We start from the raw sequence: 14,342 nt of genomic DNA, 5'->3' as shown, positions 1-14,342 counted from the left end.
ATATTCTTTTCCTTGCTCTTTTTTGACTTTGCCATGTCAAGCCGTACCCACAACACAAAAGAATAAAATCGCTCTTCAGAACTCATTGATGCATGATATAGACAAGCAATACTTTGATGTAAGACAACCGTATGAGGATGGAATATGTAAGAAAAACAGGACGGCGTGACATATTCACAGCTACGATGTGTAAACTAAGCAGAAGGATTTTCAAGAAAATAGAAGTAGTGAAAGCTAGACACCATATGAAAAATGCAACCAATATCACTCTGCCAAGTTAAAAGTATCTTGTCATAAGTGGCATTTCGAAAAATTAGAAGCAGTACAACGTAGAAATCAATGCAAGATGCAACCACTATCAAACTGCCATGTTAAAAGCGTCCAATCATGAGTGACTGATGCGGGATACACAATAATAGTACTTTGATGTAAGAACATGGTATGATAGATAGATGCAGTGTATTCTAGACATAAAAAGGCATGTCATATGCACATGTATAATGTATAAACTCAGCAGGTGCAATCTAATCAAAATAGAAGAAATACAGGCTAGACAACATATGCAACATGAAACCAATTATCACACTGTTAACTTAGAGCAACCACCTGCGATGGTGGAGTACGGGAGATGAACTCATCATGTAGACTTGGGACTTCAACTTCATTAGCAGTAGCAGGGGCAAATCTAGAGAGTCTCTGTTTGCGTCGGTCCAGAGGACCACCAACATCCCCTAACTTACTCTTTTCCTTCCTATTTTCTGATATTGCCTTATGAAGTCAAAACCACAAGAAGATGAATAAAATGACTATGCATAACTGGTTGATGCATGATACCGACGAACACTACTTTGATGTAAGGCAAGCGCAGGATAGGAGGATGGAATATATACAAAAAAAGACAGCATTGCATATTCACATGTACGATAGAAGGATGGAATATGTATGAAAAACAATAAGCAGAAGGCATTTCAACAAAATTAGAAGAAATGAAAGCTAGGCACCATATGAACATGCAACAAATATCACTCTATCAGGTAAAAAGTGTCTCGTCGTAAGTGCCATTTCAAGAAATTAGAAGCAGTACAAGCTAGAAGGCAATGCAAGATGCAACCTACATCACACTCCCGAGTTAAATGTGTCTTATGGGTAAGTGATCGTTGCAGGTATAAGTTGTAAGCTACGTAGATGCAATTCAACAAAATCAGATGCAATACAAACTAGACATCATACAGAACACGCAACCACATATAACAGTTCCAAGTTAGAGCAAGCACCTGTGATGGTGGAGTAGGGGAGATGTGCTCATCATCTACACGTATGTTCTAGAAACAGGAACATGTGTCATATTCACAGGCATTATGTGTAAAGTAAGCAGATGCAATTCAACAAAGTTAGAAGTAATACAAGCTAGACATCATACGCAACATGCAACCGCATATAATAGTGCCAAGTTAGAGCAAGCGCCTATGATGGTGGAGTAGGGGAGATGTGCTCATCATCTACACAGCTACATTGACTGTCCAGACTTGTGTTGTCTTGCGAATCTTGTTGGGAGGATGGCGGAGTAGAATCTGTAGAGATCCTCTGTTTGAGTTGCTCCGAAGGACCACCATCATCCACTGCCGGACTAATTTTCTTCAGCTATATTGATTTTGCATTGTGAAGTCAAACCGATAAGAAAAAGGAATAAAATGCGCTCTTCAGAACTCATTCATGCATGATACTGACGAACACTACTCGGATGAAAAGCAAACACATGATACGAGGATGGAATATGTATGAAAAACAGGACAGCGTGACATATTCACACATACGATGTGGTAACTATGCAGAAGGCATTTCAACAAATTAGAAGCACTGCAAGCTAGACACCATATGAAAGGTGCAACCAATATCACTCTACCAGGTTCAAACTGTTTGGTGTTTCAAAAAATTAGAAGCAGTACATGCTAGAAATCATATGCAAGACACAACCAATATCAAAGTGGCGACTTAAAGGTGCCTTATCATAAGTGACTGATGCGGGATATGCAAGAACAGTAGTCTGATGTAAGAACATGGTGTGATCAGATATAGTATGTTCTAGAAACAGGAACACGTGTCATATTCACAAGCATTATGTGTAAAGTAAGTAGATGCAATTCAACAAAGTTAGAAGCAATACAAGCTAGACATCATACGCAACATACAACCACATATAATAGTGCCAAGTTAGAGCAAGCACCTGCGATGGTCGAGTAGGGGAGATGTGCTCATCATCTACACAGCTACATTGATTTTCTAGCCTTGCGTTGTCTTGAGAATCTTGTTAGGAGGATGGCGGAGTAGAATCTGTAGAGACCCTCCGTTTCAGTTGCTCGGAAGGACCACTGTCGGTGTCAAAACCGGCGGATCTCGGGTAGGGGGTCCCGAACTGTGCGTCTAGGATCGATGGTAACAGGAGACGGGGGACACGATGTTTACCCAGGTTCGGGCCCTCTCTATGGAGGTAATACCCTACTTCCTGCTTGATTGATCTTGATGAATATGAGTGTTACAAGAGTTGATCTACCAAGAGATCGTAATGGCTAAACCCTAGAAGTCTAGCCTATGAGAATATGGTAATGAATCTGTCCTATCCGGACTACGCTCTCCGGTTTATATAGAGACCGGAGAGATCTAGGGTTACATGAGGTCAGTTACACAGGAGGAAATCTTCATAATAGGTCGCCGAGCTTGCCTTTCACGCCAAGTAGACTCCAATCCGGACATAGGTATTGTCTTCGGCCTTCGTATCTTCACAGTCCATCAGTCCGGCCCATGGATAACAAGCCGGACGCCCGAGGACCCCTTAGTCCAGGACTCCCTCAGTAGCCCCTGAACCTGGCTTCAATGATGAGGAGTCCAGCGCGCAGATTGTCTTCGGCATTGCAAGGCGGGTTCCCCGTCTTCCGTACTCCAAGATAGTCTTCGGACGCAATGATTGTATCCGGACCTGTTACACACCATGCACAACCGCAGAGAGAATATATATATTTTACACGAGTTCCATCCGCTGATAGCTTTCTGCAATGTGACATTACGTCCGTTCGGTCATAATTTCGAACTGTTTGTCCCACGTTTCAAGACGCGGTTGCTATTGGCACGTCTTGTCGAAGCAGAGATCGTGTCCCCTTATCGCAGGATTCTCATCAATGCGGGCATGGGTAACCCAACCGTGCCGTTTACACAGCCCTTGGGAATAGGCGAATCTCAAGGCGAGTGAGGAGGCGTTTAATATTTGCTGCCTTTATAAGGAGATAAGGATTCCCCCTTCCTCTTCTCGTGCTTTCTCTCTCCCTCTGCCTTCCCAATCTCGAGCTCCAGCGCCCCAGTTTCAATCTCCTTTCCACCCCAGCAACCATGTCCGGATCCGGTGGTCAGGGCAAGTGGGTGACGGAGGAGAACATTACTGAGCTCCGGGCGGCCGGATATTTGGCGAAGGGAATCTCCCACCGCTTGCTGGCCAAGGGACAAATCGTCCCCACGCCGGAGCCCAACGAGAGGGTAGTATTCCTCCCTCATTTCTTCCGCGGGCTAGGGTTTCCAATCCACCCCTTCATCCGCGGGCTAATGTATTATTACGGGGTAGATTTCCATGATCTGTCCCCGAATTATTTTCTCAACATCTCGGCATTTATCATCGTGTGCGAGGCCTTCCACTGCATCCACCCCCACTTCGGACTGTGGCTCAAAGTTTTCAATGTGAAGCCGAAGGTGGTAGACGGCCAACACGCGGAGTGCGGAGGAGCCATGGTGAGCAAGCTGCCCAACGTCTCCTGGCCAAAAGGTATTTTTGTGGAGACAGTGAAGGAGTGGCAGAGACAATGGTTCTACATCACAGAACCCCGCGGCCCCACTTGGGCCGCCGCTGCCGAATTCTGCGCCGGTGCTCCCATGCGGCTCACCTCTTGGGTCGAGAAGAGTCCGGATTGGTGTTCATCTGATGAGCTGATTGCGCGCAGACGCGCATTCAAAGCATGATAGCCAAGAACGTCAAGCTCGTTGACGTTATCCAGGTGATGTTAGTTCCCCGGATTCTCCCGTGCCAGCACCGAAGCCGCCCTTTGTGGGAGTTCAATCCGAAGAAGCGCCAGACCTTGGTGAGGCTCTTCGAGACTACTCACGAAGACACGTGGAAGTTGCTCTTTAAGGGAAACGAGAAACCACCGGCTGTGGATTCAGATCGTGGACACGACGCTAAGCATCCTGCCAGTGAGGTATGTCTTTTTTAATGTATTCCCTGCTTGTTTGTTGCAAAGGTGATGCCTGAGCCTTTATTATTGCTCTTTCAGGACTGGACGAAGAGGGCAAAGCGGATCCAGTGTCCGGCTCCGCTGCCTGAGGAACCAGTCATCCCGCGTCTAGCGAAGATGCTGGTACCAGCGCCATATAAGGCGCCGGAGAAGAAGGCCAAGAAGAAGGCAAAGGGGGCCAAGAGTGGCCTCCGTCGTAAGGGTACTTCGGACGTGGCATCCGAGGACGACGAAACTCATTCCTCTGTCCCTGAGGACAATGACGGGGAAGAGGAGGAGGAGGAAGAAAACAATCCTCCCCTTGAGGAGAGGAAGAAGAAGAGGGCGGCTCTGGCGCATCTGGAGCCGGAGGCGCCCAAATAGGGGAAGGGCGTTCCAGTGGTCAACACCGCGTGGGACGTTGACAGTAGTCCGGAACGACGCCCCCGCACTAAGCCCCAGGCCGCGTCGTAAGTGACATGGCTTATTTATGCACACATCCAGCCCTTTCTCTCCATTATCTTGATGTAGTTAACTGTACTATTGCAGTCCAGCCCGCGACCTAATCCAGCGATCCTCGTCTGGAAGTTCGTTGGCTCCGTTGGAGATGGCGAGCCAGTCGCTACCGCCCGCTTACTCCCCTGGGGCCGAGGACGACACTGAAGTGATGTCCCGGAGGGCCGATCCAAAGCGGGGAGGAACCCAGGACGCTGTCCAGGAGGCGCCACGAGGCGAAGCCTCCACTGCCGGATACATGGAGGAGGCGATCCCCATGGAGACTGGCGAAGAGGGCCGCATCCAGCTTGGCCCTCAGCCGAATACAATTCCGGAGACCCATATGGCTCCGGAGTCGGGCGGGCAGCCCCCTTTGAAGGAGGGGGGGGGTGCACCGCTTCCGCCGATGGTCCCTGTCCATCCAGGGGCGCCGGATAACCTGATGGAGGCGCTACGAGGCGCCTCCGTTATGGACGAGCACCGTGTTCTTATGAGCGCGGTGGTCGAGAAGGTTCAGTCCGCCAAGAGTGGACTGAACGAAGCCTGCAGCAACATGTTGATAGGTTTCGAGGTAAGTGACAGAGAAAAAACCCCATGTAGTCAGTAGCCCCTGAGAGACTGTCCGGTGTTCGGTAAGAAGAACCGGACAGAGAATCAATCTTCTAGCGTAGGAGACTAATGTGACATGTGTGCATGAGCAGGCGTCGCTGTTGGTCGCGACCTCGCATGCTGCCGAAGTCTCTGAACTGAAGCAGAGGCTGGAGCGGACCGAGAACGAGCTCGGCGAGGTTAGAGTGCGGCTGCAGGAGAAGCAAGGTACGTAACGTCTTGCTGTGTGTTCGGAAAGCGGAGACGCTGTGTATTGACTGTAATGTCGAAATGTATGCAGGAGCCGCGACCGAGGTCGAGGCCCTGGGCGAGGCCGAGGAGAAGGCTGTCCAGCAGCAAGCCGCCCGTAAGAAGCTCGAGGCCCATGTCAAGGAAATCCAGCAGGAGCTCCAAGATGAAGTGAAAAGATGTGAGACCTTGCAGAATGATGCGTCGGCTCAGGAGGCCGAACTCACCAAGGCTCGTCAGGGCGCGGAGACCGCGCGGAATGAGGCTCAGGCCGTCATCCAGGAGATCCAGGAGGCCAGGAAGATCATGGCGGGTAAGGCTTTTAAGATGCAAAGCAGTATGCGGATAGGCGGTACCTTTTACTAACCCGGGTTCGGAGTTCCCCAGGAGCTTTTGCAGATCTACCACGCAGCGTATCAGACGCTGCAGCGTTCTACCGAGCCAAAGGAGGAGGTTCTACGGAGAAGCTATTCTGGTCGTAGTATGCGACGCCAGAGCATCCCATGTCCTTCACCGATCAGCTGAAGCAGCTGGTGGAGCTGCACGGGGAGGCCGAACTAGCCATGATGGATTTGACAATCCGGCTATGGCCAGCCGAAGCTATACCCGGCAGCTACTTCGGACTCGTGAGGCGGCTAGTGGACGCCTGTCCGTGGCTGGACGTCATCAAGTGCTCTACATGTATTGAAGGCGCCCGTATGGCCTTCGTTCGCTGCAAGATGTGGTGGGCGAAGATGAACGCTGTTGAAGTGGCCAGCGGGCCGCCGGAGGGCAAGGAGCACCGCACACCCGAGAAATATTTTGCGGATGTCATAGAAGGGTCTCGACTTGTGGCAGCTCAATGTTTGCAGGACGTTATTTTTCGAATGAATACATTCGTATTGGGCCTTTGCCTTGTATTATAAAGACAGAGCTTTCTTTGTAATGTAATTTCGTTATGCTTTAAATTGTTTCCTCCTGTGCGGCCGTGTTATATGCAATCTGAGGGTTGGCCAGTCGTCGACTTCTGCCCTCGCGTAATTAGTACGGAGGTGTTCGGGATGGGATCTAAACAATCTTGATCCAATTGTATGGTCCTTGAAGGAGTTGTTTAGCGCAACGAACAAGGCAATCAGACTATGTGGCTTAAACGCCCTCACTTAGCCATAGGAGTTTTATAATTAAGCAAGTGCGCAGCCCCTGGTCCAAGCCAGGGTGCTGTCAGCATCTGATCGGGAAGTGCCGATTCTTCGCGTGACGCGGAAAAAATCTCCAACGATTTTGTAACCCTGGAACAGCTGACCGGCTCTCGCCGTATCATGACAGTCAGTTTTCGGCTTTCTCTACTGAGGTGCTCATCCAGTCAAGGCCAGGGCACAATCGTAGTATTCTCCCTTTACTACCCTAGCCGATAGAGCGGAACGTAGGGTAGCAAGCACAGGAGCCGGGCAACCCAACTATTGACCAAAGACATGATTCGGAGCCAATGCATATAATGCTAAATTCAGAACTTTTACACAAAAAGTGTTCGGACTTTGTTGCCTTATTGTGGGGCGATAAGCAGCCCCTGGCGAATATGAAATGTACAAAAGAGTACTGATGTAGCTAATGAGTAGATCGAAATGAAATGAAGGGGCAAAAACCACAAAAACTGGGCCGCAAATCATTATCATTATAACTGAATGGATACGTTAAGGCGTATCTTGTATAAATAGCGCGATAAGCACCCGGGCTATGTAATATGCCGGAATCAAGAGGGGGCAGCGCATGGGTCCTGAGAAAGAAGTAGAAATACTGTCAAGAAGAACATATGGAGGTTACCCTACACACCTATGTTGCATGTCCCCTTTGTATGCCAATCCTTCGAAGGGGCTTGTGATCAGGCTCGCAGGAAAAGGAACCTGAAACAGAAACAAAAAGGTGTATCCGGGGTCGGTCTAGCCGAACTGTAGATCCCGGTTAAGCTTGTGCCTCCGTCGATGTCCATGGAATCTCGAGTGCGTAATTATGTACGCGTGGTACGAATGCCAATACTTCATCTGGACTGGGACTGAAGCCGAATTGCTAGTCGATCTCTTGACGAGCCTTGCTGTCCTGCTGCAGTGTACTTCGGGACCTCTTGATGGTGTCCAGGGGCTCGGCAGCCGCACTATGGTGCTGCTTGAGAAGGCCGCTCTGTACCTCTGCTGCTAGGGCGGCGTTGTGCTCCTCTGTTCGGATGGAGCGTTCCGTGTTGCCATTGACTGTTATGACGCCGCGTGGACCGGGCATCTGGAGCTTGAGATAAGCGTAGTGTGGCACTGCATTGAATCTAGCAAAAGATGTTCGTCCGAGCAGTGCGTGGTAGCAGCTGCGGAACGGGATGATGTCGAAGATTAACTCCTCGCTTCGGAAATTGTCCGGAGAACCGAAGACCACTTCCAGCGTGATTGAGCCCTTACAGCGGGCCTCGACGCCTAGTATGACTCCTTTGAAGGTAGTCTTTGTTGGTTTGATTCGTGAGGGGTCGATGCCCATCTTCCGTACTGTGTCTTGATAGAGCAGGTTGAGGCTGCTACCACCGTCCATCAGGACTCGCGTTAGGTGGAACCCGTCAATAATTGGGTCCAGGACTAGTGCGGCTGAACCGCCATGGCGGATGCTAGTTGGGTGGTCTCGTCGATCGAAAGTGATCGGGAATGATGACCACGGATTGAACTTTGGGGCGACTGGCTCTACCACGTAGACGTCCCTGAGTGCTCGCTTGCGCTCCCTTTTGGGGATGTGTGTAGCGTATATCATGTTCACCGTTTTGATCTGGGGAAATTTCTTCTGCCCCCCAGTGTTCGGCTGCCGGGGCTCTTCATTCTCGTCCTAACTTTGTGATCCCTTTTCTTTGTTTTCGGCATTTAACTTGCCAGCCTGCTTGAAAACCCAACAATCCCTGTTGGTATGATTGGCTTGCTTATCCGGGGTGCCATGTATTTGGCACCCACGGTCGAGTATGCGGTCCAGGCTGGAAGGTCCTTCATTGTTTCTTTTGTAGGGCTTCTTCCGTTGGCCGGACTTGGAGCCGCTGAATCCGGCGTTGACTGTGGTGTCATCGGTGTTGTTGTCATTGCTTCGGTGTTTGTGCCTATTGCGCCGGAGCTTGCCAGTGCTATTCTTGGCCTCAGAGGGGCCTGTCTCGCTAGCTGTGTTGTTACTACGGGCCACCCAACTATCCTCTCCCGCGCAAAAGCGGGTCATGAGTGCCGTGAGGGCTGCCATTGACTTCGGCTTTTCTTGGCTGAGGTGGCGTGCTAGCCATTCGTCACGGATGCTGTGTTTGAAGGCTGCTAAGGCCTCAGCATCCGGACAGTCAACGATCTGGTTCTTTTTGGTTAGGAACCTAGTCTAGAATTTTCTGACCGATTCTCCAGGTTGTTGAACTATGTGGCTTAAGTCATCGGCGTCTGGTGGTTGGACATAAGTTCCTTGGAAGTTGTCCAGGAAAGCTTCTTCCAAGTCCTCCCAACTGCCGATAGAATTTCCAGGCAGGCTGTTAAGCCAGTGCCGAGCTGGCCCTGTGAGTTTTAGTGGGAGGTATTTAATGGCGTGGAGGTCGTCTCCTCGAGCCATATGGATATGGAGAATGAAATCCTCGATCCATATTGCGGGATCGGTTGTGCCGTCGTATGATTCGATATTGACGGGCTTGAATCCCTTGGGGAATTCGTGATCCAGTACCTCAACTGTGAAGCAGAGAGGGTGTGCGGCACCTCTGTACCGGGCCGCATCGCGGCGTAGCTCTGATGGAGTCCGTCTGCGGCATTTGGCCCGGGCGTGGTTAGATTTATCACATCCGAATAGGTAGTCGTCTTCGTGCCTCGAGGCACGTCCTCGCGATCCGTAGATCAATCTTGTGTGTCCTACTCTACTGTCCAGGGTCTGCCGAAGGTCGTACGTGTGACCCCGAACTCTGTCGTCTTTATTTTTGCGGGGTGGTGGGGCAGGCTGCTGTTCGGCCTGAGTTGCCACTTTATCCCGACCGCGGGGTGGCCGGTCGGCTGCCCTGTCTCGACCACGCGATGGTCGTTCCGCATTACGCGAGGGAGATATTTGTTCCGGTGCCTCCTCATCGAATTGAGGTGGCAGTCTGCGTTTCGGGTAGCTTTTGGCTGGGCGCTTGAGGCCGTATTCTTCGGCTGTCAGGACATCGGTCCATCTGTCGACGAGCAGGTCTTGTTCGGCTTGAAGCCGCTGCTGTTTCTTTTTCAAGCTCCTTGAAGTGGCTATGAGCTGAAGCTTAAAGCGCTCCTGCTCCAGAGGGTCCTCCGGCATGGTGAAGTCTTCATTGCCGAGGCTTGTCTCCTCTTTGGAGGGTGGATGGTAACTATTGTCCTCTGAGTTATCTTCTATGGCCTGTTCATCAGGGTTGTCTTGCGTGTTGTCATGTTCCTCCTGTTCGGATGCAGCGCCGACAGGATCTTCATTGTTTTCGGCGTCGCCCGGAGTACTATTTTCTCCGGTGCCAGTGTTGCCATCCTTTGAGCGACGAGGCTAAGATTTGGGGCGCCGGCGCTTGGACTGCGTCTCAGAGGGTTTGTTCTTATCCGACTCTTCTTTGTCATCGCCAGATCCTTTGGGTGTATCAACCATGTACACGTCGTACGAAGAGGTGGCCGTCCAACGTCCAGTGAATGGCGGGTCTTGGCCTTGCTCATTGTCGGCATCGTCGTCCATACCGGACATGTCTTCAGAGCCATAGTCAAGCACGTCGGTTAAGTCGTCGACAGTGGCTATGAAGTGGGTGGCGGGTGGGAAGCAAAATTCCTCGTCGTCCGCCTCTAGCTCGAACCGAACATAGTTCGGCTGTGAGTCATCCTCCAAGGACAAGTTCTTCAAAGAATTTAGCACGTCACCCAAAGGCGAATGCTGGAAGATGTCTGTGGCGCTAAATTCGAAAATCAATAACCGATCCAGCTTGGTGTCCGCAGGCGCACTTGATCCGGAACGTGTAGCCGGAGACGAGTCCGGAGTTCCATTGATGCAAGCATTGTAGGATGTCGAGTCCGTGTGCGGCTCCAACGCCGCAGACTTTATGGCCTCGGAGGGGATGATCTGCTTCGGTACTGAGGCCGTTGCAGCAATAGGATCCATCTCCTGGGTGTGCTCCGATGACAGATTTAAGTCATGTTCATCGGAGAGAAGGGGAGCGATATCCGCGACATAGTTCAAGCTTCCGAATTTGACCTGATGGCTAGGGGCGTAGCTATCGACCTGCTCCAGATGGCCAAGTGAGTTGGCCCGCAGTACAAAGCCGCCGAACACAAGGATTTGTCCGGGGAGAAAGGTTTCTCCCTGAACAATGCCACCACCGATGATTGAAGGGGCCATCGAGCCTTGTGTTGACGGCAGAGTGGAACTCTCAATGAAAGCACCAATGTCGGTGTCAAAACCGGCGGATCTTGGGTAGGGGGTCCCGAACTGTGCGTCTAGGATCGATGGTAACAGGAGACGGGGGACACGATGTTTACCCAGGTTCGGGCCCTCTCTATGGAGGTAATACCCTACTTCCTGCTTGATTGATCTTGATGAATATGAGTATTACAAGAGTTGATCTACCATGAGATCGTAATGGCTAAACCATAGAAGTCTAGCCTATGAGAATATGGTAATGAATCTGTCCTATCCGGACTACGCTCTCCGGTTTATATAGACACCGGAGAGATCTAGGGTTACATGAGGTCGGTTACATAGGAGGAAATCTTCATAATAGGTCGCAGAGCTTGCCTTTCACGCCAAGTAGAGTCCAATCCGGACACGGGTATTGTCTTCGGCCTTCATATCTTCACAGCCCATCAGTCCGGCCCATGGATAACAGGCCGGACGCCCGAGGACCCCTTAGTCCAGGACTCCCTCAACCACCATCATCCAATGCCTTACTAATTTCCTTCCTCTTTATTGATTTTGCATTGTGAGGTCAAACCGACAAGAAAAAGGAATAAAATTAGCTCCTCAGAACTCATTCATGCATGATACTGACGAACACTACTCTGATGAAAGGAAAAGTCATGATACGAGGATGGAATATGTACAAAAAACTGGACGGCTTGACATATTCACACCTATGATGTGGAAACTAAGCAGAAGGCACTTCAAAAAATTAGAAGCACTGCAGGCTAGACACCATATGAAAGGTGCAATCAATATCACTCTGCCAAGTTAAAACTGTCTCGTCATAGGTGTCGTTCATCAAACTAGAAGCACTACATGCTAGAAATCATATTCAAGACGCAAACCAATATTACACTGCCAACTTAAAGGTGTCCCATCATAAGCGACTGATGCAGGATACACAAGAAGAGTAGTTTCATGTAAGAACATGGTGTAATATACATATATAGTATGTACCCAAAAAGGAAAGCGTGTCATATTCACACGTATCATGTGTAAGCTAAGCAGATGCAGTTTACACTAATTAGGAGCAATACAAGCTAGACACCAAATGCAACATGCAACCAGATATCACACTGCCAAGTTAGATCAAGCACCTTGGATGGTGGAGTAGGGGAGCGGGGACTTGGAACTTGTAATGCACTAGCAGTACAAGGAGAATCTGTACAGATGCTCTGTTTACGTTGTTGCAGAGGACCACCATCATCGCCTTCCTTACTCTTTTCCTTCCACTTTTTTGATTTTGCCTTGTCAAGTCAAACCCACAAGAAAAAGGAATAGAATTTGCTCTTCAGAACTCATTCATGCATGATACTGACGAACACTACTTTCATGTAAGGCAGCCGCATGATAGGAGGATGGAATATGTATGAAAAATAGGACGGCATGACATATTGACATGTATGATGTATAAATTGTAAACTAAGCACAAGGTGTTTGAACTAGTTAGAAGCAATGCAAGCTAGAAACCATATGACAGATGAAACCAATATCACTCTGCCAAATTGAAAGGGTGGCCTAACAAATGTATTTGACCAAGTTAGAAGCAATACATGGCAACATGCTAGAAATAATATGCAATATGCAATGAATAAAGGTGTCTCATTGTAAGTGATTGATGGAGGATACAGAAGAGAGGTAGTTTCATGTAAGAACATGGTTAACACATAGATGTAGTGTGTACCAAAAATAGGAAGGCATGTCATATTCACATGTATAATGTGTAAACTAAGCACATGCAATTTACCCTAATTAGAAGCATTACAAGCTAGACACCGTATGCAACATGCAACCACATATCACACTGCAAAGTTAGAGCAAGCACCTGCGATGGTGGTGTAGGGGAAGTGCGGTCTTCAAGTACAGAGCTACGTTCAATATCTTCATTTAGGCTTGCTATTTCTTTAGAATCATGTGGAGAGGATGAAACTGCACTCTTTCTAAGAGTTGCACGTCTCATACTTACCCACGGGCGTGACTATCTCATCATAAGCGATAGGTGCATGATACACAAGAATAGTAGTTTGATTGAAGAACATGGTGTGATAGGCAGATGCAGTATGTGCCAAAAACAGGAAGGCATGTCATATTCACATGTATAATGTGTAAGCTAAGGAGATGCAACTTAACAAAGTAGGAGCAATACAAGCTAGGCACCATATGCAACATGCAACCAGATATCACACTGCCACGTTAGAGCAAGCACCTGGTGTTGTGGAGTAGGGGAGAGGAGATTTGGAACTTGCACTGCAGTAGGAGTAGCAGGAGAATATGTAGAGATCATCTGTTTCGGTTGGTCCAGAGGACCACCATCATTCCGTGCCTTCGTCCTTTAAGATTTTGCCTTGTCAAGTAACACACAAGAAAAAGGAATGAAATTCGCACTTCCAAATTCATTGATGCATGATACTTATGAACACAACTTTTATGTATGGCAACCACATTGTAGGATGATGGAATATGTACGAAAAACGCTAAGCAGAAGGCATTTCAACAAATTGGAAGCAATGCAATCTAGACACCATATGAAAGATCCAACCAAAATCACTCTACCAAGTTAGATGTGTCTCATTATAAGTGGCACTTCAACAAATTAGAGGCAATACATGTTTGAAATGATATGCAAGATGCAACCAATATTATATTGTCAACTTGAAGGTGTCTCGTCAGAAGTGATTGATGAGGGATACACAAGAAAAGTAGTTTGATGTAAGAACATGGTTATAGAAAGACGTAGTATGTACCCAAAACAGGAAGGCATGTCATATTCACAGGTATAATGTGTTAACTAAGCAGATGCAATTTACCCTAATTAGAAGCATTACAAGGTAGACACCATATGCAACATGCAACCACATATCACACTGCCAAGTAAGAGCAAGCACCTGCGATGGTGATGTGGGGGAATTGCGGTCATCAACTAGAGAGCTACGTTGACTATCTTCATTTAGCCTTGCCGTTTCTTGAGAATCATGTGGGGAGGATGACACTGCACTCTTTAAACGAGTAGCGCGTCTCACAGTAACCCACTAGGGTGACTATCTCATCATAAGTGATTAATGAGGGATACAAAAGAGCATTAGTTTGATGTACAAACATGGTTAATAGACATATGTAGTATGTATCAAAAACAGGAAGGCATGTCATTATCAAAGGTATAATGTGTAAAGTAAGCATATGCAATTTAACCACATTGGAAGCAATACAAGCTAGACACCATTATGCAACATGCAACCACATTTGACAATGCAAAGTTAAAGGAAGCACCTGGGATGGTTGTGTGTGGCAATTGAGATCATCAACTGCAGAGCTACATTTACTGTCTCCATCTGCTGACACCGCACCCTTTAGAGCGCCGAA

Source organism: Triticum aestivum, chromosome 4D, assembly GCF_018294505.1.
Source record: "Triticum aestivum cultivar Chinese Spring chromosome 4D, IWGSC CS RefSeq v2.1, whole genome shotgun sequence".
Taxonomy (NCBI): Eukaryota; Viridiplantae; Streptophyta; class Magnoliopsida; order Poales; family Poaceae; genus Triticum; species Triticum aestivum.
Note: the sequence above shows the minus strand (reverse complement) of the source record.